We start from the raw sequence: 26,649 nt of genomic DNA on the forward strand, positions 1-26,649 counted from the left end.
AATAGCGTCCTTTGGCTTGTCTCACACGGCTGACGATTAACCATTCACTCGAGACATTCCTTGAAAACGGACTAGAATAATGTCGCAATCAATTGCTCTTCTTCTGGAATGTTCAAGATCTTTCATAGTTTAGTCAAGCCACTTCTTCGCTTCCGCTGAGTCTCAGGAACAAACCCCAGCATTTCTATTCACACCTGAACACCAGGGGATGTGTGAGAATTGTGGAAGCACCTTTTTTCACCTTACATGATCCCATTGTTGGTGTCAGGAAGCCTGCATAGCTAAAAGTGCCTAGATTGACATGGCCAAAGGCCTCAATTGTTGTCAAATGGCCTGGATAGAGGTGTTAAAAACGTGGAATACAGATAGTGTCAATGTTTAAGCGTGTGCCCCGGGGCTATGCTGGGCTTGAAGTACACAGGGATGCAATGTTTCTTAAAGATCCTTCTGAGTTTTTCCGACGCTCCAGTTACATACGGGATGACTAGATTTCTCCTAGTGTTCTGCTTCTCCCCAGTTTGTTTCCCTGACCTTGCGGAGGTTTTAACCAAGACCCAGTCTGGGTAGCCACAAGTTTTCAAAGCCCTCCTGAGATGTCACGGTAGCACTCTCCTAGTCATGCGCTAGGATTTGTATAGTTGGTCTCTGCTTACCAGAGAGGCTGTCGGGTAAATTCAGTGTGGTATTCTGCTTAACAGAGTGCTGCCATGGATTAGTCAGGTCTGCTCATGATTCTCTGATGTTGTTTGAGTTTGTCTGAGTTATTCCCGCCTTCAGGAAGCTGTGAGAGCTTTCCAGAACATGGGTAGGGGCTAGGCAAATGAACAGCGTGAATACGGATACCGCCCTGGCCAGTTGCAAGGGAGGGCAGTCCTGTGGCATGCTGGGAGTGGCATTTATGTTCTGCGAGCACATGGGCTCAGCGTCTTTCCTGGGAGAGGACTGAACAGCTGGGCTGGAGGCAGGCTGCCTCGCCTGGCGCCGGCTGCCATGAGGCCCCAGGTGGGTGGACCTGAGGGCCTCAAGCCAGTCAGGACGTCAATACTGCTTAACTAAGAGATCAGCTAGATGTCTTCAGTGTGAAAAGTTCTCATTTTGGAGTATCCTACTACAATTCCCCATCCCTATCCCCAGCTCGACAAGAAAACTCCAAAAACAAACATCCCCTAGTCCGGTCATTGAAGGCAAGGAGCGTTTGCGCGCGTGTGTATTTGGCTGAAGAAATACACTGTGCCTGGCTGCGGGGCGAAGTCAAGGGAAACCGGGGCAAACACGCCAGCGTCCCTCGCAAGGGTGGCGTTGCATCTGTGTTCTTTTGTCTTTAGACTCTTTTGGTTGCTACCATGTCAGCCGGATATTGCAGAGTCCTAAGAACCCCCAGCTCGTGTTCCAGTGGGTGGTGGTGTGAGTCAAAAGGCAGATAGCGGTCTGTGTGGGTAGGTTTCCTGGAGACCTCCATGCCCAAGTCAGCCCCTTCCTTGCCTTGTAAGACGCCGTCCAAAAGGGGGCATTTGCTATTCAGTGCCTCTTCCCGTGTACACTTGATGTATTTGTCCACTGACTTTATGGGTTCACTAAAAGCTTGTGGGGTGCTGATGCTCTAATCTTGACCCAAGTAGAATCCACATGCCTTTACAAACGGCTTGGTCTTTTCCCCATGGAACAATTCAAGGCTCAAGGGTCAGCAATGAATGCACTTGGTCAGGCTTTAGTTCTTTTTGGCTGTCAAGAGACGTACCTCCTTTCAGATGTTTCCCACAATCTCAACAGCCTCTGCCAAGTGTATACAAGTGAAAAGGCCGATGGCATCATGGGACGTGATTGTTTCTTCCGGCTCCAACTTCAGTCTACATTCCTTGTTGACACATTCTTTAGCATTCTTCCAAATGGTGCATTATCTTGCCAGTTGAGGGTGTTAGAATGGTAGGCAGATACTTAGAAACGCTGTGTGTGACAGAGTTGATTCTTTGGGAATCAGTGGTTGAAATGCCTGAACCTTGTTGCTTGATACTGCTGTACCCCACGAGCGAGTTAAAGCAGGAGGCCGGAGCCTGTTGGGATGCCGAGGAATATTTCCACAGTCGTCACTAAGGCAAGACATCTAAGGAGCTTTTGATAAGGACCTGGGGCCCTGTGGTATTTTGTCAAGGGCGCAAAGAAGGAGATTGCGTTGGCCGGGAATCGAACCCGGGTCAACTGCTTGGAAGGCAGCTATGCTCACCACTATACCACCAACGCAAGGCTGTGCGCCAGGCATCCTGCTACCTCTATACAATTAAGGCCACACATGACATTGACTCACGGACCCCCTCCAGCGCAAGGTCCATTCGCTGCCGTACCAAGTGACCACTAGGAAGATCAGCTAGAAATATTTCCCCATTCGTGGAGAGAAAGGAAGCCAAGCCAGTAGATACGGTAAAGGTGTGATTGTGCAGTGCGCATGAAGGAACTGGAGATACAAGTTTTGCAAAGGCCTTTCACTCGGGCAAAAGGGACACGGAATGTGTCCCACGCCCAACGTGGGGCTCGAACCCACGACCCTGAGATTAAGAGTCTCATGCTCTACCGACTGAGCTAGCCAGGCTACAGCACTTTTGCACTTCAAGGCCTCTCACAGCCACCTGAGTCCGCAGACTTTTTGATAGCTTTCAACATAATTCCTTTGGCTAAACTCAATGCGCTTCCAAGTACTACTCTGTTCACTTGCTGTCAGGGCGCTACATCACCATTTTTGCTGTGACTTTGGAGGATCACAACAAAATGCGCTGGCTGATTCCAAACCCTTTTCTCTCTGTGCAAAACATCAAGCCGTAGCCTCCCACATAACATCTGCCAAGTCATTCATTTGCCCTTTCCGGCCGAGGCGGCATCAAGCAATACCTCAACCGAGAAGGTCAAATGCAAAGTGTATGGCGCTGGCTTAGCATGCAAGGTGTCACGAGCGCTTCCCAGTTCCCTTCGATAGCTCAGCTGGTAGAGCGGAGGACTGTAGAGACAAAGCAGCAATCCTTAGGTCGCTGGTTCAATTCCGGCTCGAAGGAAGAGCTTTTTACCCCGCGTCTCTGCCTTTTAGAAAGAAGGCAATCTCTTATCTCTACAAATGTGCAATTGGGAAGCTTTTTAGGCACCTTCAGTTCATCTTTCATGTCTCCTTTGGGCCAGCTCAAGCACGCTTGTCGTGTGGTCTCTGTGGCGCAATCGGTTAGCGCGTTCGGCTGTTAACCGAAAGGTTGGTGGTTCAAGCCCACCCAGGGACGCTCGTGCTTTCTCTTTACCTTAGCAGGGCCCGCTGCCAAGTCTCACCCTAACCTAAGAAGACAAATAGCGTCCTTTGGCTTGTCTCACACGGCTGACGATTAACCATTCACTCGAGACATTCCTTGAAAACGGACTAGAATAATGTCGCAATCAATTGCTCTTCTTCTGGAATGTTCAAGATCTTTCATAGTTTAGTCAAGCCACTTCTTCGCTTCCGCTGAGTCTCAGGAACAAACCCCAGCATTTCTATTCACACCTGAACACCAGGGGATGTGTGAGAATTGTGGAAGCACCTTTTTTCACCTTACATGATCCCATTGTTGGTGTCAGGAAGCCTGCATAGCTAAAAGTGCCTAGATTGACATGGCCAAAGGCCTCAATTGTTGTCAAATGGCCTGGATAGAGGTGTTAAAAAGGTGGAATACAGATAGTGTCAATGTTTAAGCGTGTGCCCCAGGGCTATGCTGGGCTTGAAGTACACAGGGATGCAATGTTTCTTAAAGATCCTTCTGAGTTTTTCCGACGCTCCAGTTACATACGGGATGACTAGATTTCTCCTAGTGTTCTGCTTCTCCCCAGTTTGTTTCCCTGACCTTGCGGAGGTTTTAACCAAGACCCAGTCTGGGTAGCCACAAGCTTTCAAAGCCCTCCTGAGATGTCACGGTAGCACTCTCCTAGTCATGCGCTAGGATTTGTATAGTTGGTCTCTGCTTACCAGAGAGGCTGTCGGGTAAATTCAGTGTGGTATTCTGCTTAACAGAGTGCTGCCATGGATTAGTCAGGTCTGCTCATGATTCTCTGATGTTGTTTGAGTTTGTCTGAGTTATTCCCGCCTTCAGGAAGCTGTGAGAGCTTTCCAGAACATGGGTAGGGGCTAGGCAAATGAACAGCGTGAATACGGATACCGCCCTGGCCAGTTGCAAGGGAGGGCAGTCCTGTGGCATGCTGGGAGTGGCATTTATGTTCTGCGAGCACATGGGCTCAGCGTCTTTCCTGGGAGAGGACTGAACAGCTGGGCTGGAGGCAGGCTGCCTCGCCTGGCGCCGGCTGCCATGAGGCCCCAGGTGGGTGGACCTGAGGGCCTCAAGCCAGTCAGGACGTCAATACTGCTTAACTAAGAGATCAGCTAGATGTCTTCAGTGTGAAAAGTTCTCATTTTGGAGTATCCTACTACAATTCCCCATCCCTATCCCCAGCTCGACAAGAAAACTCCAAAAACAAACATCCCCTAGTCCGGTCATTGAAGGCAAGGAGCGTTTGCGCGCGTGTGTATTTGGCTGAAGAAATACACTGTGCCTGGCTGCGGGGCGAAGTCAAGGGAAACCGGGGCAAACACGCCAGCGTCCCTCGCAAGGGTGGCGTTGCATCTGTGTTCTTTTGTCTTTAGACTCTTTTGGTTGCTACCATGTCAGCCGGATATTGCAGAGTCCTAAGAACCCCCAGCTCGTGTTCCAGTGGGTGGTGGTGTGAGTCAAAAGGCAGATAGCGGTCTGTGTGGGTAGGTTTCCTGGAGACCTCCATGCCCAAGTCAGCCCCTTCCTTGCCTTGTAAGACGCCGTCCAAAAGGGGGCATTTGCTATTCAGTGCCTCTTCCCGTGTACACTTGATGTATTTGTCCACTGACTTTATGGGTTCACTAAAAGCTTGTGGGGTGCTGATGCTCTAATCTTGACCCAAGTAGAATCCACATGCCTTTACAAACGGCTTGGTCTTTTCCCCATGGAACAATTCAAGGCTCAAGGGTCAGCAATGAATGCACTTGGTCAGGCTTTAGTTCTTTTTGGCTGTCAAGAGACGTACCTCCTTTCAGATGTTTCCCACAATCTCAACAGCCTCTGCCAAGTGTATACAAGTGAAAAGGCCGATGGCATCATGGGACGTGATTGTTTCTTCCGGCTCCAACTTCAGTCTACATTCCTTGTTGACACATTCTTTAGCATTCTTCCAAATGGTGCATTATCTTGCCAGTTGAGGGTGTTAGAATGGTAGGCAGATACTTAGAAACGCTGTGTGTGACAGAGTTGATTCTTTGGGAATCAGTGGTTGAAATGCCTGAACCTTGTTGCTTGATACTGCTGTACCCCGCGAGCGAGTTAAAGCAGGAGGCCGGAGCCTGTTGGGATGCCGAGGAATATTTCCACAGTCGTCACTAAGGCAAGACATCTAAGGAGCTTTTGATAAGGACCTGGGGCCCTGTGGTATTTTGTCAAGGGCGCAAAGAAGGAGATTGCGTTGGCCGGGAATCGAACCCAGGTCAACTGCTTGGAAGGCAGCTATGCTCACCACTATACCACCAACGCAAGGCTGTGCGCCAGGCATCCTGCTACCTCTATACAATTAAGGCCACACATGACATTGACTCACGGACCCCCTCCAGCGCAAGGTCCATTCGCTGCCGTACCAAGTGACCACTAGGAAGATCAGCTAGAAATATTTCCCCATTCGTGGAGAGAAAGGAAGCCAAGCCAGTAGATACGGTAAAGGTGTGATTGTGCAGTGCGCATGAAGGAACTGGAGATACAAGTTTTGCAAAGGCCTTTCACTCGGGCAAAAGGGACACGGAATGTGCCCCACGCCCAACGTGGGGCTCGAACCCACGACCCTGAGATTAAGAGTCTCATGCTCTACCGACTGAGCTAGCCGTGCTACAGCACTTTTGCTCTTCAAGGCCTCTCACAGCCACCTGAGTCCGCAGACTTTTTGATAGCTTTCGACATAATTCCTTTGGCTAAACTCAATGCGCTTCCAAGTACTACTCTGTTCACTTGCTGTCAGGGCGCTACATCACCATTTTTGCTGTGACTTTGGAGGATCACAACAAAATGCGCTGGCTGATTCCAAACCCTTTTCTCTCTGTGCAAAACATCAAGCCGTAGCCTCCCACATAACATCTGCCAAGTCATTCATTTGCCATTTCCGGCCGAGGCGGCATCAAGCAATACCTCAACCGAGAAGGTCAAATGCAAAGTGTACGGCGCTGGCTTAGCATGCAAGGTGTCACATGCTCTTACCAGTTCCTTTCGATAGCTCAGCTGGTAGAGCGGAGGACTGTAGAGACAAAGCAGCAATCCTTAGGTCGCTGGTTCAATTCCGGCTCGAAAGAAGAGCTTTTTACCCCGCGTCTCTGCCTTTTAGAACGAAGGCAATCTCTTATCTCTACAAATGTGCAATTGGGAAGCTTTTTAGGCACCTTCAGTTCATCTTTCATGTCTCCTTTGGGCCAGCTCAAGCACGCTTGTCATGTGGTCTCTGTGGCGCAATCGGTTAGCGCGTTCGGCTGTTAACCGAAAGGTTGGTGGTTCAAGCCCACCCAGGGACGCTCGTGCTTTCTCTTTACCTTAGCAGGGCCCGCTGCCAAGTCTCACCCTAACCTAAGAAGACAAATAGTGTCCTTTGGCTTGTCTCACACGGCTGACGATTAACCATTCACTCGAGACATTCCTTGAAAACGGACTAGAATAATGTTGCAATCAATTGCTCTTCTTCTGGAATGTTCAAGATCTTTCATAGTTTAGTCAAGCCACTTCTTCGCTTCCGCTGAGTCTCAGGAACAAACCCCAGCATTTATATTCACACCTGAACACCAGGGGATGTGTGAGAATTGTGGAAGCACCTTTTTTCACCTTACATGATCCCATTGTTGGTGTCAGGAAGCCTGCATAGCTAAAAGTGCCTAGATTGACATGGCCAAAGGCCTCAATTGTTGTCAAATCGCCTGGATAGAGGTGTTAAAAACGTGGAATACAGATAGTGTCAATGTTTAAGCGTGTTCCCCGGGGCTATGCTGGGCTTGAAGTACACAGGGATGCAATGTTTCTTAAAGATCCTTCTGAGTTTTTCCGACGCTCCAGTTACATACGGGATGACTAGATTTCTCCTAGTGTTCTGCTTCTCCCCAGTTTGTTTCCCTGACCTTGGGGAGGTTTTAACCAAGACCCAGTCTGGGTAGCCACAAGCTTTCAAAGCCCTCCTGAGATGTCACGGTAGCACTCTCCTAGTCATGCGCTAGGATTTGTATAGTTGGTCTCTGCTTACCAGAGAGGCTGTCGGGTAAATTCAGTGTGGTATTCTGCTTAACAGAGTGCTGCCATGGATTAGTCAGGTCTGCTCATGATTCTCTGATGTTGTTTGAGTTTGTCTGAGTTATTCCCGCCTTCAGGAAGCTGTGAGAGCTTTCCAGAACATGGGTAGGGGCTAGGCAAATGAACAGCGTGAATACGGATACCGCCCTGGCCAGTTGCAAGGGAGGGCAGTCCTGTGGCATGCTGGGAGTGGCATTTATGTTCTGCGAGCACATGGGCTCAGCGTCTTTCCTGGGAGAGGACTGAACAGCTGGGCTGGAGGCAGGCTGCCTCGCCTGGCGCCGGCTGCCATGAGGCCCCAGGTGGGTGGACCTGAGGGCCTCAAGCCAGTCAGGACGTCAATACTGCTTAACTAAGAGATCAGCTAGATGTCTTCAGTGTGAAAAGTTCTCATTTTGGAGTATCCTACTACAATTCCCCATCCCTATCCCCAGCTCGACAAGAAAACTCCAAAAACAAACATCCCCTAGTCCGGTCATTGAAGGCAAGGAGCGTTTGCGCGCGTGTGTATTTGGCTGAAGAAATACACTGTGCCTGGCTGCGGGGCGAAGTCAAGGGAAACCGGGGCAAACACGCCAGCGTCCCTCGCAAGGGTGGCGTTGCATCTGTGTTCTTTTGTCTTTAGACTCTTTTGGTTGCTACCATGTCAGCCGGATATTGCAGAGTCCTAAGAACCCCCAGCTCGTGTTCCAGTGGGTGGTGGTGTGAGTCAAAAGGCAGATAGCGGTCTGTGTGGGTAGGTTTCCTGGAGACCTCCATGCCCAAGTCAGCCCCTTCCTTGCCTTGTAAGACGCCGTCCAAAAGGGGGCATTTGCTATTCAGTGCCTCTTCCCGTGTACACTTGATGTATTTGTCCACTGACTTTATGGGTTCACTAAAAGCTTGTGGGGTGCTGATGCTCTAATCTTGACCCAAGTAGAATCCACATGCCTTTACAAACGGCTTGGTCTTTTCCCCATGGAACAATTCAAGGCTCAAGGGTCAGCAATGAATGCACTTGGTCAGGCTTTAGTTCTTTTTGGCTGTCAAGAGACTTACCTCCTTTCAGATGTTTCCCACAATCTCAACAGCCTCTGCCAAGTGTATACAAGTGAAAAGGCCGATGGCATCATGGGACGTGATTGTTTCTTCCGGCTCCAACTTCAGTCTACATTCCTTGTTGACACATTCTTTAGCATTCTTCCAAATGGTGCATTATCTTGCCAGTTGAGGGTGTTAGAATGGTAGGCAGATACTTAGAAACGCTGTGTGTGACAGAGTTGATTCTTTGGGAATCAGTGGTTGAAATGCCTGAACCTTGTTGCTTGATACTGCTGTACCCCGCGAGCGAGTTAAAGCAGGAGGCCGGAGCCTGTTGGGATGCCGAGGAATATTTCCACAGTCGTCACTAAGGCAAGACATCTAAGGAGCTTTTGATAAGGACCTGGGGCCCTGTGGTATTTTGTCAAGGGCGCAAAGAAGGAGATTGCGTTGGCCGGGAATCGAACCCGGGTCAACTGCTTGGAAGGCAGCTATGCTCACCACTATACCACCAACGCAAGGCTGTGCGCCAGGCATCCTGCTACCTCCATACAATTAAGGCCACACATGACATTGACTCACGGACCCCCTCCAGCGCAAGGTCCATTCGCTGCCGTACCAAGTGACCACTAGGAAGATCAGCTAGAAATATTTCCCCATTCGTGGAGAGAAAGGAAGCCAAGCCAGTAGATACGGTAAAGGTGTGATTGTGCAGTGCGCATGAAGGAACTGGAGATACAAGTTTTGCAAAGGCCTTTCACTCGGGCAAAAGGGACACGGAATGTGCCCCACGCCCAACGTGGGGCTCGAACCCACGACCCTGAGATTAAGAGTCTCATGCTCTACCGACTGAGCTAGCCGGGCTACAGCACTTTTGCACTTCAAGGCCTCTCACAGCCACCTGAGTCCGCAGACTTTTTGATAGCTTTCGACATAATTCCTTTGGCTAAACTCAATGCGCTTCCAAGTACTACTCTGTTCACTTGCTGTCAGGGCGCTACATCACCATTTTTGCTGTGACTTTGGAGGATCACAACAAAATGCGCTGGCTGATTCCAAACCCTTTTCTCTCTGTGCAAAACATCAAGCCGTAGCCTCCCACATAACATCTGCCAAGTCATTCATTTGCCCTTTCCGGCCGAGGCGGCATCAAGCAATACCTCAACCGAGAAGGTCAAATGCAAAGTGTACGGCGCTGGCTTAGCATGCAAGGTGTCACGTGCTCCTCCCAGTTCCCTTGGATAGCTCAGCTGGTAGAGCGGAGGACTGTAGAGACAAAGCAGCAATCCTTAGGTCGCTGGTTCAATTCCGGCTCAAAGGAAGAGCTTTTTACCCCGCGTCTCTGCCTTTTAGAAAGAAGGCAATCTCTTATCTCTACAAATGTGCAATTGGGAAGCTTTTTAGGCACCTTCAGTTCATCTTTCATGTCTCCTTTGGGCCAGCTCAAGCACGCTTGTCGTGTGGTCTCTGTGGCGCAATCGGTTAGCGCGTTCGGCTGTTAACCGAAAGGTTGGTGGTTCAAGCCCACCCAGGGACGCTCGTGCTTTCTCTTTACCTTAGCAGGGCCCGCTGCCAAGTCTCACCCTAACCTAAGAAGACAAATAGCGTCCTTTGGCTTGTCTCACACGGCTGACGATTAACCATTCACTCGAGACATTCCTTGAAAACGGACTAGAATAATGTCGCAATCAATTGCTCTTCTTCTGGAATGTTCAAGATCTTTCATAGTTTAGTCAAGCCACTTCTTCGCTTCCGCTGAGTCTCAGGAACAAACCCCAGCATTTCTATTCACACCTGAACACCAGGGGATGTGTGAGAATTGTGGAAGCACCTTTTTTCACCTTACATGATCCCATTGTTGGTGTCAGGAAGCCTGCATAGCTAAAAGTGCCTAGATTGACATGGCCAAAGGCCTCAATTGTTGTCAAATCGCCTGGATAGAGGTGTTAAAAACGTGGAATACAGATAGTGTCAATGTTTAAGCGTGTGCCCCGGGGCTATGCTGGGCTTGAAGTACACAGGGATGCAATGTTTCTTAAAGATCCTTCTGAGTTTTTCCGACGCTCCAGTTACATACGGGATGACTAGATTTCTCCTAGTGTTCTGCTTCTCCCCAGTTTGTTTCCCTGACCTTGCGGAGGTAGCCACAAGCTTTCAAAGCCCTCCTGAGATGTCACGGTAGCACTCTCCTAGTCATGCGCTAGGATTTGTATAGTTGGTCTCTGCTTACCAGAGAGGCTGTCGGGTAAATTCAGTGTGGTATTCTGCTTAACAGAGTGCTGCCATGGATTAGTCAGGTCTGCTCATGATTCTCTGATGTTGTTTGAGTTTGTCTGAGTTATTCCCGCCTTCAGGAAGCTGTGAGAGCTTTCCAGAACATGGGTAGGGGCTAGGCAAATGAACAGCGTGAATACGGATACCGCCCTGGCCAGTTGCAAGGGAGGGCAGTCCTGTGGCATGCTGGGAGTGGCATTTATGTTCTGCGAGCACATGGGCTCAGCGTCTTTCCTGGGAGAGGACTGAACAGCTGGGCTGGAGGCAGGCTGCCTCGCCTGGCGCCGGCTGCCATGAGGCCCCAGGTGGGTGGACCTGAGGGCCTCAAGCCAGTCAGGACGTCAATACTGCTTAACTAAGAGATCAGCTAGATGTCTTCAGTGTGAAAAGTTCTCATTTTGGAGTATCCTACTACAATTCCCCATCCCTATCCCCAGCTCGACAAGAAAACTCCAAAAACAAACATCCCCTAGTCCGGTCATTGAAGGCAAGGAGCGTTTGCGCGCATGTGTATTTGGCTGAAGAAATACACTGTGCCTGGCTGCGGGGCGAAGTCAAGGGAAACCGGGGCAAACATGCCAGCGTCCCTCGCAAGGGTGGCGTTGCATCTGTGTTCTTTTGTCTTTAGACTCTTTTGGTTGCTACCATGTCAGCCGGATATTGCAGAGTCCTAAGAACCCCCAGCTCGTGTTCCAGTGGGTGGTGGTGTGAGTCAAAAGGCAGATAGCGGTCTGTGTGGGTAGGTTTCCTGGAGACCTCCATGCCCAAGTCAGCCCCTTCCTTGCCTTGTAAGACGTCGTCCAAAAGGGGGCATTTGCTATTCAGTGCCTCTTCCCGTGTACACTTGATGTATTTGTCCACTGACTTTATGGGTTCACTAAAAGCTTGTGGGGTGCTGATGCTCTAATCTTGACCCAAGTAGAATCCACATGCCTTTACAAACGGCTTGGTCTTTTCCCCATGGAACAATTCAAGGCTCAAGGGTCAGCAATGAATGCACTTGGTCAGGCTTTAGTTCTTTTTGGCTGTCAAGAGACGTACCTCCTTTCAGATGTTTCCTACAATCTCAACAGCCTCTGCCAAGTGTATACAAGTGAAAAGGCCGATGGCATCATGGGACGTGATTGTTTCTTCCGGCTCCAACTTCAGTCTACATTCCTTGTTGACACATTCTTTAGCATTCTTCCAAATGGTGCATTATCTTGCCAGTTGAGGGTGTTAGAATGGTAGGCAGATACTTAGAAACGCTGTGTGTGACAGAGTTGATTCTTTGGGAATCAGTGGTTGAAATGCCTGAACCTTGTTGCTTGATACTGCTGTACCCCGCGAGCGAGTTAAAGCAGGAGGCCGGAGCCTGTTGGGATGCCGAGGAATATTTCCACAGTCGTCACTAAGGCAAGACATCTAAGGAGCTTTTGATAAGGACCTGGGGCCCTGTGGTATTTTGTCAAGGGCGCAAAGAAGGAGATTGCGTTGGCCGGGAATCGAACCCGGGTCAACTGCTTGGAAGGCAGCTATGCTCACCACTATACCACCAACGCAAGGCTGTGCGCCAGGCATCCTGCTACCTCCATACAATTAAGGCCACACATGACATTGACTCACGGACCCCCTCCAGCGCAAGGTCCATTCGCTGCCGTACCAAGTGACCACTAGGAAGATCAGCTAGAAATATTTCCCCATTCGTGGAGAGAAAGGAAGCCAAGCCAGTAGATACGGTAAAGGTGTGATTGTGCAGTGCGCATGAAGGAACTGGAGATACAAGTTTTGCAAAGGCCTTTCACTCAGGCAAAAGGGACACGGAATGTGCCCCACGCCCAACGTGGGGCTCGAACCCACGACCCTGAGATTAAGAGTCTCATGCTCTACCGACTGAGCTAGCTGGGCTACAGCACTTTTGCTCTTCAAGGCCTCTCACAGCCACCTGAGTCCGCAGACTTTTTGATAGCTTTCGACATAATTCCTTTGGCTAAACTCAATGCGCTTCCAAGTACTACTCTGTTCACTTGCTGTCAGGGCGCTACATCACCATTTTTGCTGTGACTTTGGAGGATCACAACAAAATGCGCTGGCTGATTCCAAACCCTTTTCTCTCTGTGCAAAACATCAAGCCGTAGCCTCCCACATAACATCTGCCAAGTCATTCATTTGCCCTTTCCGGCCGAGGCGGCATCAAGCAATACCTCAACCGAGAAGGTCAAATGCAAAGTGTACGGCGCTGGCTTAGCATGCAAGGTGTCACGTGCTCTTCCCAGTTCCCTTCGATAGCTCAGCTGGTAGAGCGGAGGACTGTAGAGACAAAGCAGCAATCCTTAGGTCGCTGGTTCAATTCCGGCTCGAAGGAAGAGCTTTTTACCCCGCGTCTCTGCCTTTTAGAAAGAAGGCAATCTCTTATCTCTACAAATGTGCAATTGGGAAGCTTTTTAGGCACCTTCAGTTCATCTTTCATGTCTCCTTTGGGCCAGCTCAAGCACACTTGTCGTGTGGTCTCTGTGGCGCAATCGGTTAGCGCGTTCGGCTGTTAACCAAAAGGTTGGTGGTTCAAGCCCACCCAGGGACGCTCGTGCTTTCTCTTTACCTTAGCAGGGCCCGCTGCCAAGTCTCACCCTAACCTAAGAAGACAAATAGTGTCCTTTGGCTTGTCTCACACGGCTGACGATTAACCATTCACTCTAGACATTCCTTGAAAACGGACTAGAATAATGTCGCAATCAATTGCTCTTCTTCTGGAATGTTCAAGATCTTTCATAGTTTAGTCAAGCCACTTCTTCGCTTCCGCTGAGTCTCAGGAACAAACCCCAGCATTTCTATTCACACCTGAACACCAGGGGATGTGTGAGAATTGTGGAAGCACCTTTTTTCACCTTACATGATCCCATTGTTGGTGTCAGGAAGCCTGCATAGCTAAAAGTGCCTAGATTGACATGGCCAAAGGCCTCAATTGTTGTCAAATGGCCTGGATAGAGGTGTTAAAAACGTGGAATACAGATAGTGTCAATGTTTAAGCGTGTGCCCCGGGGCTATGCTGGGCTTGAAGTACACAGGGATGCAATGTTTCTTAAAGATCCTTCTGAGTTTTTCCGACGCTCCAGTTACATACGGGATGACTAGATTTCTCCTAGTGTTCTGCTTCTCCCCAGTTTGTTTCCCTGACCTTGCGGAGGTTTTAACCAAGACCCAGTCTGGGTAGCCACAAGCTTTCAAGCCCTCCTGAGATGTCACGGTAGCACTCTCCTAGTCATGCGCTAGGATTTGTATAGTTGGTCTCTGCTTACCAGAGAGGCTGTCGGGTAAATTCAGTGTGGTATTCTGCTTAACAGAGTGCTGCCATGGATTAGTCAGGTCTGCTCATGATTCTCTGATGTTGTTTGAGTTTGTCTGAGTTATTCCCGCCTTCAGGAAGCTGTGAGAGCTTTCCAGAACATGGGTAGGGGCTAGGCAAATGAACAGCGTGAATACGGATACCGCCCTGGCCAGTTGCAAGGGAGGGCAGTCCTGTGGCATGCTGGGAGTGGCATTTATGTTCTGCGAGCACATGGGCTCAGCGTCTTTCCTGGGAGAGGACTGAACAGCTGGGCTGGAGGCAGGCTGCCTCGCCTGGCGCCGGCTGCCATGAGGCCCCAGGTGGGTGGACCTGAGGGCCTCAAGCCAGTCAGGACGTCAATACTGCTTAACTAAGAGATCAGCTAGATGTCTTCAGTGTGAAAAGTTCTCATTTTGGAGTATCCTACTACAATTCCCCATCCCTATCCCCAGCTCGACAAGAAAACTCCAAAAACAAACATCCCCTAGTCCGGTCATTGAAGGCAAGGAGCGTTTGCGCGCGTGTGTATTTGGCTGAAGAAATACACTGTGCCTGGCTGCGGGGCGAAGTCAAGGGAAACCGGGGCAAACACGCCAGCGTCCCTCGTAAGGGTGGCGTTGCATCTGTGTTCTTTTGTCTTTAGACTCTTTTGGTTGCTACTATGTCAGCCGGATATTGCAGAGTCCTAAGAACCCCCAGCTCGTGTTCCAGTGGGTGGTGGTGTGAGTCAAAAGGCAGATAGCGGTCTGTGTGGGTAGGTTTCCTGGAGACCTCCATGCCCAAGTCAGCCCCTTCCTTGCCTTGTAAGACGCCGTCCAAAAGGGGGCATTTGCTATTCAGTGCCTCTTCCCGTGTACACTTGATGTATTTGTCCACTGACTTTATGGGTTCACTAAAAGCTTGTGGGGTGCTGATGCTCTAATCTTGACCCAAGTAGAATCCACATGCCTTTACAAAAGGCTTGGTCTTTTCCCCATGGAACAATTCAAGGCTCAAGGGTCAGCAATGAATGCACTTGGTCAGGCTTTAGTTCTTTTTGGCTGTCAAGAGACTTACCTCCTTTCAGATGTTTCCCACAATCTCAACAGCCTCTGCCAAGTGTATACAAGTGAAAAGGCCGATGGCATCATGGGACGTGATTGTTTCTTCCGGCTCCAACTTCAGTCTACATTCCTTGTTGACACATTCTTTAGCATTCTTCCAAATGGTGCATTATCTTGCCAGTTGAGGGTGTTAGAATGGTAGGCAGATACTTAGAAACGCTGTGTGTGACAGAGTTGATTCTTTGGGAATCAGTGGTTGAAATGCCTGAACCTTGTTGCTTGATACTGCTGTACCCCGCGAGCGAGTTAAAGCAGGAGGCCGGAGCCTGTTGGGATGCCGAGGAATATTTCCACAGTCGTCACTAAGGCAAGACATCTAAGGAGCTTTTGATAAGGACCTGGGGCCCTGTGGTATTTTGTCAAGGGCGCAAAGAAGGAGATTGCGTTGGCCGGGAATCGAACCCGGGTCAACTGCTTGGAAGGCAGCTATGCTCACCACTATACCACCAACGCAAGGCTGTGCGCCAGGCATCCTGCTACCTCTATACAATTAAGGCCACACATGACATTGACTCACGGACCCCCTCCAGCGCAAGGTCCATTCGCTGCCGTACCAAGTGACCACTAGGAAGATCAGCTAGAAATATTTCCCCATTCGTGGAGAGAAAGGAAGCCAAGCCAGTAGATACGGTAAAGGTGTGATTGTGCAGTGCGCATGAAGGAACTGGAGATACAAGTTTTGCAAAGGCCTTTCACTCGGGCAAAAGGGACACGGAATGTGTCCCACGCCCAACGTGGGGTTTGAACCCACGACCCTGAGATTAAGAGTCTCATGCTCTACCGACTGAGCTAGCCGGGCTACAGCACTTTTGCTCTTCAAGGCCTCTCACAGCCACCTGAGTCCGCAGACTTTTTGATAGCTTTCGACATAATTCCTTTGGCTAAACTCAATGCGCTTCCAAGTACTACTCTGTTCACTTGCTGTCAGGGCGCTACATCACCATTTTTGCTGTGACTTTGGAGGATCACAACAAAATGCGCTGGCTGATTCCAAACCCTTTTCTCTCTGTGCAAAACATCAAGCCGTAGCCTCCCACATAACATCTGCCAAGTCATTCATTTGCCCTTTCCGGCCGAGGCGGCATCAAGCAATACCTCAACCGAGAAGGTCAAATGCAAAGTGTACGGCGCTGGCTTAGCATGCAAGGTGTCACGTGCTCTTCCCAGTTCCCTTCGATAGCTCAGCTGGTAGAGCGGAGGACTGTAGAGACAAAGCAGCAATCCTTAGGTCGCTGGCTCAAAGGAAGAGCTTTTTACCCCGCGTCTCTGCCTTTTAGAAAGAAGGCAATCTCTTATCTCTACAAATGTGCAATTGGGAAGCTTTTTAGGCACCTTCAGTTCATCTTTCATGTCTCCTTTGGGCCAGCTCAAGCACGCTTGTCGTGTGGTCTCTGTGGCGCAATCGGTTAGCGCGTTCGGCTGTTAACCAAAAGGTTGGTGGTTCAAGCCCACCCAGGGACGCTCGTGCTTTCTCTTTACCTTAGCAGGGCCCGCTGCCAAGTCTCACCCTAACCTAAGAAGACAAATAGCGTCCTTTGGCTTGTCTCACACGGCTGACGATTAACCATTCACTCGAGACATTCCTTGAAAACGGACTAGAATAATGTTGCAATCAATTGCTCTTCTTCTGGAATGTTCAAGATCTTTCATAGTTTAGTCAAGCCACTTCTTCGCTTCCGCTGAGTCTCAGGAACAAACCCCAGCATTTCTATTCACACCTGAACACCAGGGGATGTGTGAGAATTGTGGAAGCACCTTTTTTCACCTTACATGATCCCATTGTTGGTGTCAGGAAGCCTGCATAGCTAAAAGTGCCTAGATTGACATGGCCAAAGGCCTCAATTGTTGTCAAATGGCCTGGATAGAGGTGTTAAAAACGTGGAATACAGATAGTGTCAATGTTTAAGCGTGTGCCCCGGGGCTATGCTGGGCTTGAAGTACACAGGGATGCAATGTTTCTTAAAGATCCTTCTGAGTTTTTCCGACGCTCCAGTTACATACGGGATGACTAGATTTCTCCTAGTGTTCTGCTTCTCCCCAGTTTGTTTCCCTGACCTTGCGGAGGTTTTAACCAAGACCCAGTCTGGGTAGCCACAAGCTTTCAAAGCCCTCCTGAGATGTCACGGTAGCACTCTCCTAGTCATGCGCTAGGATTTGTATAGTTGGTCTCTGCTTACCAGAGAGGCTGTCGGGTAAATTCAGTGTGGTATTCTGCTTAACAGAGTGCTGCCATGGATTAGTCAGGTCTGCTCATGATTCTCTGATGTTGTTTGAGTTTGTCTGAGTTATTCCCGCCTTCAGGAAGCTGTGAGAGCTTTCCAGAACATGGGTAGGGGCTAGGCAAATGAACAGCGTGAATACGGATACCGCCCTGGCCAGTTGCAAGGGAGGGCAGTCCTGTGGCATGCTGGGAGTGGCATTTATGTTCTGCGAGCACATGGGCTCAGCGTCTTTCCTGGGAGAGGACTGAACAGCTGGGCTGGAGGCAGGCTGCCTCGCCTGGCGCCGGCTGCCATGAGGCCCCAGGTGGGTGGACCTGAGGGCCTCAAGCCAGTCAGGACGTCAATACTGCTTAACTAAGAGATCAGCTAGATGTCTTCAGTGTGAAAAGTTCTCATTTTGGAGTATCCTACTACAATTCCCCATCCCTATCCCCAGCTCGACAAGAAAACTCCAAAAACAAACATCCCCTAGTCCGGTCATTGAAGGCAAGGAGCGTTTGCGCGCGTGTGTATTTGGCTGAAGAAATACACTGTGCCTGGCTGCGGGGCGAAGTCAAGGGAAACCGGGGCAAACACGCCAGCGTCCCTCGCAAGGGTGGCGTTGCATCTGTGTTCTTTTGTCTTTAAACTCTTTTGGTTGCTACCATGTCAGCCGGATATTGCAGAGTCCTAAGAACCCCCAGCTCGTGTTCCAGTGGGTGGTGGTGTGAGTCAAAAGGCAGATAGCGGTCTGTGTGGGTAGGTTTCCTGGAGACCTCCATGCCCAAGTCAGCCCCTTCCTTGCCTTGTAAGACGCCGTCCAAAAGGGGGCATTTGCTATTCAGTGCCTCTTCCCGTGTACACTTGATGTATTTGTCCACTGACTTTATGGGTTCACTAAAAGCTTGTGGGGTGCTGATGCTCTAATCTTGACCCAAGTAGAATCCACATGCCTTTACAAACGGCTTGGTCTTTTCCCCATGGAACAATTCAAGGCTCAAGGGTCAGCAATGAATGCACTTGGTCAGGCTTTAGTTCTTTTTGGCTGTCAAGAGACGTACCTCCTTTCAGATGTTTCCTACAATCTCAACAGCCTCTGCCAAGTGTATACAAGTGAAAAGGCCGATGGCATCATGGGATGTGATTGTTTCTTCCGGCTCCAACTTCAGTCTACATTCCTTGTTGACACATTCTTTAGCATTCTTCCAAATGGTGCATTATCTTGCCAGTTGAGGGTGTTAGAATGGTAGGCAGATACTTAGAAACGCTGTGTGTGACAGAGTTGATTCTTTGGGAATCAGTGGTTGAAATGCCTGAACCTTGTTGCTTGATACTGCTGTACCCCGCGAGCGAGTTAAAGCAGGAGGCCGGAGCCTGTTGGGATGCCGAGGAATATTTCCACAGTCGTCACTAAGGCAAGACATCTAAGGAGCTTTTGATAAGGACCTGGGGCCCTGTGGTATTTTGTCAAGGGCGCAAAGAAGGAGATTGCGTTGGCCGGGAATCGAACCCGGGTCAACTGCTTGGAAGGCAGCTATGCTCACCACTATACCACCAACGCAAGGCTGTGCGCCAGGCATCCTGCTACCTCCATACAATTAAGGCCACACATGACATTGACTCACGGACCCCCTCCAGCGCAAGGTCCATTCGCTGCCGTACCAAGTGACCACTAGGAAGATCAGCTAGAAATATTTCCCCATTCGTGGAGAGAAAGGAAGCCAAGCCAGTAGATACGGTAAAGGTGTGATTGTGCAGTGCGCATGAAGGAACTGGAGATACAAGTTTTGCAAAGGCCTTTCACTCGGGCAAAAGGGACACGGAATGTGCCCCACGCCCAACGTGGGGCTCGAACCCACGACCCTGAGATTAAGAGTCTCATGCTCTACCGACTGAGCTAGCCGGGCTACAGCACTTTTGCACTTCAAGGCCTCTCACAGCCAACTGAGTCCGCAGACTTTTTGATAGCTTTCGACATAATTCCTTTGGCTAAACTCAATGCGCTTCCAAGTACTACTCTGTTCACTTGCTGTCAGGGCGCTACATCACCATTTTTGCTGTGACTTTGGAGGATCACAACAAAATGCGCTGGCTGATTCCAAACCCTTTTCTCTCTGTGCAAAACATCAAGCCGTAGCCTCCCACATAACATCTGCCAAGTCATTCATTTGCCCTTTCCGGCCGAGGCGGCATCAAGCAATACCTCAACCGAGAAGGTCAAATGCAAAGTGTACGGCGCTGGCTTAGCATGCAAGGTGTCACGTACTCTTCCTAGTTCCCTTCGATAGCTCAGCTGGTAGAGCGGAGGACTGTAGAGACAAAGCAGCAATCCTTAGGTCGCTGGTTCAATTCCGGCTCGAAGGAAGAGCTTTTTACCCCGCGTCTCTGCCTTTTAGAAAGAAGGCAATCTCTTATCTCTACAAATGTGCAATTGGGAAGCTTTTTAGGCACCTTCAGTTCATCTTTCATGTCTCCTTTGGGCCAGCTCAAGCACACTTGTCGTGTGGTCTCTGTGGCGCAATCGGTTAGCGCGTTCGGCTGTTAACCGAAAGGTTGGTGGTTCAAGCCCACCCAGGGACGCTCGTGCTTTCTCTTTACCTTAGCAGGGCCCGCTGCCAAGTCTCACCCTAACCTAAGAAGACAAATAGCGTCCTTTGGCTTGTCTCACACGGCTGACGATTAACCATTCACTCGAGACATTCCTTGAAAACGGACTAGAATAATGTTGCAATCAATTGCTCTTCTTCTGGAATGTTCAAGATCTTTCATAGTTTAGTCAAGCCACTTCTTCGCTTCCGCTGAGTCTCAGGAACAAACCCCAGCATTTCTATTCACACCTGAACACCAGGGGATGTGTGAGAATTGTGGAAGCACCTTTTTTCACCTTACATGATCCCATTGTTGGTGTCAGGAAGCCTGCATAGCTAAAAGTGCCTAGATTGACATGGCCAAAGGCCTCAATTGTTGTCAAATCGCCTGGATAGAGGTGTTAAAAACGTGGAATACAGATAGTGTCAATGTTTAAGCGTGTGCCCCGGGGCTATGCTGGGCTTGAAGTACACAGGGATGCAATGTTTCTTAAAGATCCTTCTGAGTTTTTCCGACGCTCCAGTTACATACGGGATGACTAGATTTCTCCTAGTGTTCTGCTTCTCCCCAGTTTGTTTCCCTGACCTTGCGGAGGTATTAACCAAGACCCAGTCTGGGTAGCCACAAGCTTTCAAAGCCCTCCTGAGATGTCACGGTAGCACTCTCCTAGTCATGCGCTAGGATTTGTATAGTTGGTCTCTGCTTACCAGAGAGGCTGTCGGGTAAATTCAGTGTGGTATTCTGCTTAACAGAGTGCTGCCATGGATTAGTCAGGTCTGCTCATGATTCTCTGATGTTGTTTGAGTTTGTCTGAGTTATTCCCGCCTTCAGGAAGCTGTGAGAGCTTTCCAGAACATGGGTAGGGGCTAGGCAAATGAACAGCGTGAATACGGATACCGCCCTGGCCAGTTGCAAGGGAGGGCAGTCCTGTGGCATGCTGGGAGTGGCATTTATGTTCTGCGAGCACATGGGCTCAGCGTCTTTCCTGGGAGAGGACTGAACAGCTGGGCTGGAGGCAGGCTGCCTCGCCTGGCGCCGGCTGCCATGAGGCCCCAGGTGGGTGGACCTGAGGGCCTCAAGCCAGTCAGGACGTCAATACTGCTTAACTAAGAGATCAGCTAGATGTCTTCAGTGTGAAAAGTTCTCATTTTGGAGTATCCTACTACAATTCCCCATCCCTATCCCCAGCTCGACAAGAAAACTCCAAAAACAAACATCCCCTAGTCCGGTCATTGAAGGCAAGGAGCGTTTGCGCGCATGTGTATTTGGCTGAAGAAATACACTGTGCCTGGCTGCGGGGCGAAGTCAAGGGAAACCGGGGCAAACACGCCAGCGTCCCTCGCAAGGGTGGCGTTGCATCTGTGTTCTTTTGTCTTTAGACTCTTTTGGTTGCTACCATGTCAGCCGGATATTGCAGAGTCCTAAGAACCCCCAGCTCGTGTTCCAGTGGGTGGTGGTGTGAGTCAAAAGGCAGATAGCGGTCTGTGTGGGTAGGTTTCCTGGAGACCTCCATGCCCAAGTCAGCCCCTTCCTTGCCTTGTAAGACGCCGTCCAAAAGGGGGCATTTGCTATTCAGTGCCTCTTCCCGTGTACACTTGATGTATTTGTCCACTGACTTTATGGGTTCACTAAAAGCTTGTGGGGTGCTGATGCTCTAATCTTGACCCAAGTAGAATCCACATGCCTTTACAAACGGCTTGGTCTTTTCCCCATGGAACAATTCAAGGCTCAAGGGTCAGCAATGAATGCACTTGGTCAGGCTTTAGTTCTTTTTGGCTGTCAAGAGACTTACCTCCTTTCAGATGTTTCCCACAATCTCAACAGCCTCTGCCAAGTGTATACAAGTGAAAAGGCCGATGGCATCATGGGACGTGATTGTTTCTTCCGGCTCCAACTTCAGTCTACATTCCTTGTTGACACATTCTTTAGCATTCTTCCAAATGGTGCATTATCTTGCCAGTTGAGGGTGTTAGAATGGTAGGCAGATACTTAGAAACGCTGTGTGTGACAGAGTTGATTCTTTGGGAATCAGTGGTTGAAATGCCTGAACCTTGTTGCTTGATACTGCTGTACCCCGCGAGCGAGTTAAAGCAGGAGGCCGGAGCCTGTTGGGATGCCGAGGAATATTTCCACAGTCGTCACTAAGGCAAGACATCTAAGGAGCTTTTGATAAGGACCTGGGGCCCTGTGGTATTTTGTCAAGGGCGCAAAGAAGGAGATTGCGTTGGCCGGGAATCGAACCCGGGTCAACTGCTTGGAAGGCAGCTATGCTCACCACTATACCACCAACGTAAGGCTGTGCGCCAGGCATCCTGCTACCTCCATACAATTAAGGCCACACATGACATTGACTCACGGACCCCCTCCAGCGCAAGGTCCATTCGCTGCCGTACCAAGTGACCACTAGGAAGATCAGCTAGAAATATTTCCCCATTCGTGGAGAGAAAGGAAGCCAAGCCAGTAGATACGGTAAAGGTGTGATTGTGCAGTGCGCATGAAGGAACTGGAGATACAAGTTTTGCAAAGGCCTTTCACTCGGGCAAAAGGGACACGGAATGTGCCCCACGCCCAACGTGGGGCTCGAACCCACGACCCTGAGATTAAGAGTCTCATGCTCTACCGACTGAGCTAGCCGGGCTACAGCACTTTTGCACTTCAAGGCCTCTCACAGCCACCTGAGTCCGCAGACTTTTTGATAGCTTTCGACATAATTCCTTTGGCTAAACTCAATGCGCTTCCAAGTACTACTCTGTTCACTTGCTGTCAGGGCGCTACATCACCATTTTTGCTGTGACTTTGGAGGATCACAACAAAATGCGCTGGCTGATTCCAAACCCTTTTCTCTCTGTGCAAAACATCAAGCCGTAGCCTCCCACATAACATCTGCCAAGTCATTCATTTGCCCTTTCCGGCCGAGGCGGCATCAAGCAATACCTCAACCGAGAAGGTCAAATGCAAAGTGTACGGCGCTGGCTTAGCATGCAAGGTGTCACGTGCTCTACCCAGTTCCCTTCGATAGCTCAGCTGGTAGAGCGGAGGACTGTAGAGACAAAGCAGCAATCCTTAGGTCGCTGGTTCAATTCCGGCTCGAAGGAAGAGCTTTTTACCCCGCGTCTCTGCCTTTTAGAAAGAAGGCAATCTCTTATCTCTACAAATGTGCAATTGGGAAGCTTTTTAGGCACCTTCAGTTCATCTTTCATGTCTCCTTTGGGCCAGCTCAAGCACACTTGTCGTGTGGTCTCTGTGGTGCAATCGGTTAGCGCGTTCGGCTGTTAACCGAAAGGTTGGTGGTTCAAGCCCACCCAGGGACGCTCATGCTTTCTCTTTACCTCAGCAGGGCCCGCTGCCAAGTCTCACCCTAACCTAAGAAGACAAATAGCGTCCTTTGGCTTGTCTCACACGGCTGACGATTAACCATTCACTCGAGACATTCCTTGAAAACGGACTAGAATAATGTCGCAATCAATTGCTCTTCTTCTGGAATGTTCAAGATCTTTCATAGTTTAGTCAAGCCACTTCTTCGCTTCCGCTGAGTCTCAGGAACAAACCCCAGCATTTCTATTCACACCTGAACACCAGGGGATGTGTGAGAATTGTGGAAGCACCTTTTTTCACCTTACATGATCCCATTGTTGGTGTCAGGAAGCCTGCATAGCTAAAAGTGCCTAGATTGACATGGCCAAAGGCCTCAATTGTTGTCAAATCGCCTGGATGGAGGTGTTAAAAACGTGGAATACAGATAGTGTCAATGTTTAAGCGTGTGCCCCGGGGCTATGCTGGGCTTGAAGTACACAGGGATGCAATGTTTCTTAAAGATCCTTCTGAGTTTTTCCGACGCTCCAGTTACATACGGGATGACTAGATTTCTCCTAGTGTTCTGCTTCTCCCCAGTTTGTTTCCCTGACCTTGCGGAGGTTTTAACCAAGACCCAGTCTGGGTAGCCACAAGCTTTCAAAGCCCTCCTGAGATGTCACGGTAGCACTCTCCTAGTCATGCGCTAGGATTTGTATAGTTGGTCTCTGCTTACCAGAGAGGCTGTCGGGTAAATTCAGTGTGGTATTCTGCTTAACAGAGTGCTGCCATGGATTAGTCAGGTCTGCTCATGATTCTCTGATGTTGTTTGAGTTTGTCTGAGTTATTCCCGCCTTCAGGAAGCTGTGAGAGCTTTCCAGAACATGGGTAGGGGCTAGGCAAATGAACAGCGTGAATACGGATACCGCCCTGGCCAGTTGCAAGGGAGGGCAGTCCTGTGGCATGCTGGGAGTGGCATTTATGTTCTGCGAGCACATGGGCTCAGCGTCTTTCCTGGGAGAGGACTGAACAGCTGGGCTGGAGGCAGGCTGCCTCGCCTGGCGCCGGCTGCCATGAGACCCCAGGTGGGTGGACCTGAGGGCCTCAAGCCAGTCAGGACGTCAATACTGCTTAACTAAGAGATCAGCTAGATGTCTTCAGTGTGAAAAGTTCTCATTTTGGAGTATCCTACTACAATTCCCCATCCCTATCCCCAGCTCGACAAGAAAACTCCAAAAACAAACATCCCCTAGTCCGGTCATTGAAGGCAAGGAGCGTTTGCGCGCGTGTGTATTTGGCTGAAGAAATACACTGTGCCTGGCTGCGGGGCGAAGTCAAGGGAAACCGGGGCAAACACGCCAGCGTCCCTCGCAAGGGTGGCGTTGCATCTGTGTTCTTTTGTCTTTAGACTCTTTTGGTTGCTACCATGTCAGCCGGATATTGCAGAGTCCTAAGAACCCCCAGCTCGTGTTCCAGTGGGTGGCGGTGTGAGTCAAAAGGCAGATAGCGGTCTGTGTGGGTAGGTTTCCTGGAGACCTCCATGCCCAAGTCAGCCCCTTCCTTGCCTTGTAAGACGCCGTCCAAAAGGGGGCATTTGCTATTCAGTGCCTCTTCCCGTGTACACTTGATGTATTTGTCCACTGACTTTATGGGTTCACTAAAAGCTTGTGGGGTGCTGATGCTCTAATCTTGACCCAAGTAGAATCCACATGCCTTTACAAACGGCTTGGTCTTTTCCCCATGGAACAATTCAAGGCTCAAGGGTCAGCAATGAATGCACTTGGTCAGGCTTTAGTTCTTTTTGGCTGTCAAGAGACTTACCTCCTTTCAGATGTTTCCCACAATCTCAACAGCCTCTGCCAAGTGTATACAAGTGAAAAGGCCAATGGCATCATGGGACGTGATTGTTTCTTCCGGCTCCAACTTCAGTCTACATTCCTTGTTGACACATTCTTTAGCATTCTTCCAAATGGTGCATTATCTTGCCAGTTGAGGGTGTTAGAATGGTAGGCAGATACTTAGAAACGCTGTGTGTGACAGAGTTGATTCTTTGGGAATCAGTGGTTGAAATGCCTGAACCTTGTTGCTTGATACTGCTGTACCCCGCGAGCGAGTTAAAACAGGAGGCCGGAGCCTGTTGGGATGCCGAGGAATATTTCCACAGTCGTCACTAAGGCAAGACATCTAAGGAGCTTTTGATAAGGACCTGGGGCCCTGTGGTATTTTGTCAAGGGCGCAAAGAAGGAGATTGCGTTGGCCGGGAATCGAACCCGGGTCAACTGCTTGGAAGGCAGCTATGCTCACCACTATACCACCAACGCAAGGCTGTGCGCCAGGCATCCTGCTACCTCTATACAATTAAGGCCACACATGACATTGACTCACGGACCCCCTCCAGCGCAAGGTCCATTCGCTGCCGTACCAAGTGACCACTAGGAAGATCAGCTAGAAATATTTCCCCATTCGTGGAGAGAAAGGAAGCCAAGCCAGTAGATACGGTAAAGGTGTGATTGTGCAGTGCGCATGAAGGAACTGGAGATACAAGTTTTGCAAAGGCCTTTCACTCGGGCAAAAGGAACATGGAATGTGTCCCACGCCCAACGTGGGGCTCGAACCCACGACCCTGAGATTAAGAGTCTCATGCTCTACCGACTGAGCTAGCCGGGCTACAGCACTTTTGCACTTCAAGGCCTCTCACAGCCACCTGAGTCCGCAGACTTTTTGATAGCTTTCGACATAATTCCTTTGGCTAAACTCAATGCGCTTCCAAGTACTACTCTGTTCACTTGCTGTCAGGGCGCTACATCACCATTTTTGCTGTGACTTTGGAGGATCACAACAAAATGCGCTGGCTGATTCCAAACCCTTTTCTCTCTGTGCAAAACATCAAGCCGTAGCCTCCCACATAACATCTGCCAAGTCATTCATTTGCCCTTTCCGGCCGAGGCGGCATCAAGCAATACCTCAACCGAGAAGGTCAAATGCAAAGTGTACGGCGCTGGCTTAGCATGCAAGGTGTCACGTGCTCTTCCCAGTTCCCTTCGATAGCTCAGCTGGTAGAGCGGAGGACTGTAGAGACAAAGCAGCAATCCTTAGGTCGCTGGTTCAATTCCGGCTCGAAGGAAGAGCTTTTTACCCCGCGTCTCTGCCTTTTAGAAAGAAGGCAATCTCTTATCTCTACAAATGTGCAATTGGGAAGCTTTTTAGGCACCTTCAGTTCATCTTTCATGTCTCCTTTGGGCCAGCTCAAGCACGCTTGTCGTGTGGTCTCTGTGGTGCAATCGGTTAGCGCGTTCGGCTGTTAACCGAAAGGTTGGTGGTTCAAGCCCACCCAGGGACGCTTGTGCTTTCTCTTTACCTTAGCAGGGCCCGCTGCCAAGTCTCACCCTAACCTAAGAAGACAAATAGCGTCCTTTGGCTTGTCTCACACGGCTGACGATTAACCATTCACTCGAGACATTCCTTGAAAACGGACTAGAATAATGTCGCAATCAATTGCTCTTCTTCTGGAATGTTCAAGATCTTTC

The 26,649-nt window shown here is 49.8% G+C and overlaps 21 non-coding genes across 21 annotated transcripts; 10 read left to right on the forward strand and 11 right to left on the reverse strand.

Moving 5' to 3' along the window:
* Positions 1 to 2,166: 2,166 nt before the first annotated feature.
* Positions 2,167 to 2,238, reverse strand: TRNAG-UCC (transfer RNA glycine (anticodon UCC)). The gene has a single exon. It is a non-coding gene; the product is annotated as a tRNA-Gly (tRNA).
* A 717-nt stretch (positions 2,239 to 2,955) lies between these two features.
* Positions 2,956 to 3,041, forward strand: TRNAY-GUA (transfer RNA tyrosine (anticodon GUA)). Its single transcript is given in 2 exon segments — positions 2,956 to 2,992; positions 3,006 to 3,041. It is a non-coding gene; the product is annotated as a tRNA-Tyr (tRNA).
* A 142-nt stretch (positions 3,042 to 3,183) lies between these two features.
* On the forward strand, positions 3,184 to 3,257 carry TRNAN-GUU (transfer RNA asparagine (anticodon GUU)). The gene has a single exon. It is a non-coding gene; the product is annotated as a tRNA-Asn (tRNA).
* Positions 3,258 to 6,275: 3,018 nt separating this feature from the next.
* TRNAY-GUA (transfer RNA tyrosine (anticodon GUA)) lies at positions 6,276 to 6,361 on the forward strand. Its single transcript is given in 2 exon segments — positions 6,276 to 6,312; positions 6,326 to 6,361. It is a non-coding gene; the product is annotated as a tRNA-Tyr (tRNA).
* Positions 6,362 to 6,503: 142 nt separating this feature from the next.
* Positions 6,504 to 6,577, forward strand: TRNAN-GUU (transfer RNA asparagine (anticodon GUU)). Its single transcript has one exon. It is a non-coding gene; the product is annotated as a tRNA-Asn (tRNA).
* Positions 6,578 to 8,806: 2,229 nt separating this feature from the next.
* Positions 8,807 to 8,878, reverse strand: TRNAG-UCC (transfer RNA glycine (anticodon UCC)). The gene has a single exon. It is a non-coding gene; the product is annotated as a tRNA-Gly (tRNA).
* Positions 8,879 to 9,151: 273 nt separating this feature from the next.
* On the reverse strand, positions 9,152 to 9,224 carry TRNAK-CUU (transfer RNA lysine (anticodon CUU)). Its single transcript has one exon. It is a non-coding gene; the product is annotated as a tRNA-Lys (tRNA).
* Positions 9,225 to 9,823: 599 nt separating this feature from the next.
* On the forward strand, positions 9,824 to 9,897 carry TRNAN-GUU (transfer RNA asparagine (anticodon GUU)). The gene has a single exon. It is a non-coding gene; the product is annotated as a tRNA-Asn (tRNA).
* A 2,206-nt stretch (positions 9,898 to 12,103) lies between these two features.
* Positions 12,104 to 12,175, reverse strand: TRNAG-UCC (transfer RNA glycine (anticodon UCC)). The gene has a single exon. It is a non-coding gene; the product is annotated as a tRNA-Gly (tRNA).
* A 273-nt stretch (positions 12,176 to 12,448) lies between these two features.
* Positions 12,449 to 12,521, reverse strand: TRNAK-CUU (transfer RNA lysine (anticodon CUU)). The gene has a single exon. It is a non-coding gene; the product is annotated as a tRNA-Lys (tRNA).
* A 371-nt stretch (positions 12,522 to 12,892) lies between these two features.
* TRNAY-GUA (transfer RNA tyrosine (anticodon GUA)) lies at positions 12,893 to 12,978 on the forward strand. Its single transcript is given in 2 exon segments — positions 12,893 to 12,929; positions 12,943 to 12,978. It is a non-coding gene; the product is annotated as a tRNA-Tyr (tRNA).
* A 2,444-nt stretch (positions 12,979 to 15,422) lies between these two features.
* Positions 15,423 to 15,494, reverse strand: TRNAG-UCC (transfer RNA glycine (anticodon UCC)). The gene has a single exon. It is a non-coding gene; the product is annotated as a tRNA-Gly (tRNA).
* Positions 15,495 to 18,731: 3,237 nt separating this feature from the next.
* TRNAG-UCC (transfer RNA glycine (anticodon UCC)) lies at positions 18,732 to 18,803 on the reverse strand. The gene has a single exon. It is a non-coding gene; the product is annotated as a tRNA-Gly (tRNA).
* A 273-nt stretch (positions 18,804 to 19,076) lies between these two features.
* TRNAK-CUU (transfer RNA lysine (anticodon CUU)) lies at positions 19,077 to 19,149 on the reverse strand. Its single transcript has one exon. It is a non-coding gene; the product is annotated as a tRNA-Lys (tRNA).
* A 371-nt stretch (positions 19,150 to 19,520) lies between these two features.
* On the forward strand, positions 19,521 to 19,606 carry TRNAY-GUA (transfer RNA tyrosine (anticodon GUA)). Its single transcript is given in 2 exon segments — positions 19,521 to 19,557; positions 19,571 to 19,606. It is a non-coding gene; the product is annotated as a tRNA-Tyr (tRNA).
* A 142-nt stretch (positions 19,607 to 19,748) lies between these two features.
* On the forward strand, positions 19,749 to 19,822 carry TRNAN-GUU (transfer RNA asparagine (anticodon GUU)). The gene has a single exon. It is a non-coding gene; the product is annotated as a tRNA-Asn (tRNA).
* Positions 19,823 to 22,396: 2,574 nt separating this feature from the next.
* TRNAK-CUU (transfer RNA lysine (anticodon CUU)) lies at positions 22,397 to 22,469 on the reverse strand. The gene has a single exon. It is a non-coding gene; the product is annotated as a tRNA-Lys (tRNA).
* Positions 22,470 to 22,840: 371 nt separating this feature from the next.
* On the forward strand, positions 22,841 to 22,926 carry TRNAY-GUA (transfer RNA tyrosine (anticodon GUA)). The gene is given in 2 exon segments: positions 22,841 to 22,877; positions 22,891 to 22,926. It is a non-coding gene; the product is annotated as a tRNA-Tyr (tRNA).
* A 2,445-nt stretch (positions 22,927 to 25,371) lies between these two features.
* TRNAG-UCC (transfer RNA glycine (anticodon UCC)) lies at positions 25,372 to 25,443 on the reverse strand. Its single transcript has one exon. It is a non-coding gene; the product is annotated as a tRNA-Gly (tRNA).
* Positions 25,444 to 25,716: 273 nt separating this feature from the next.
* TRNAK-CUU (transfer RNA lysine (anticodon CUU)) lies at positions 25,717 to 25,789 on the reverse strand. The gene has a single exon. It is a non-coding gene; the product is annotated as a tRNA-Lys (tRNA).
* A 371-nt stretch (positions 25,790 to 26,160) lies between these two features.
* Positions 26,161 to 26,246, forward strand: TRNAY-GUA (transfer RNA tyrosine (anticodon GUA)). Its single transcript is given in 2 exon segments — positions 26,161 to 26,197; positions 26,211 to 26,246. It is a non-coding gene; the product is annotated as a tRNA-Tyr (tRNA).
* Positions 26,247 to 26,649: the final 403 nt, after the last annotated feature.

This window comes from Staurois parvus, unplaced genomic scaffold, assembly GCF_062004578.1.
Source record: "Staurois parvus isolate SC_StPar_1 unplaced genomic scaffold, SC_StPar_1.0 ptg002181l, whole genome shotgun sequence".
NCBI lineage: Eukaryota > Metazoa > Chordata > Amphibia > Anura > Ranidae > Staurois > Staurois parvus.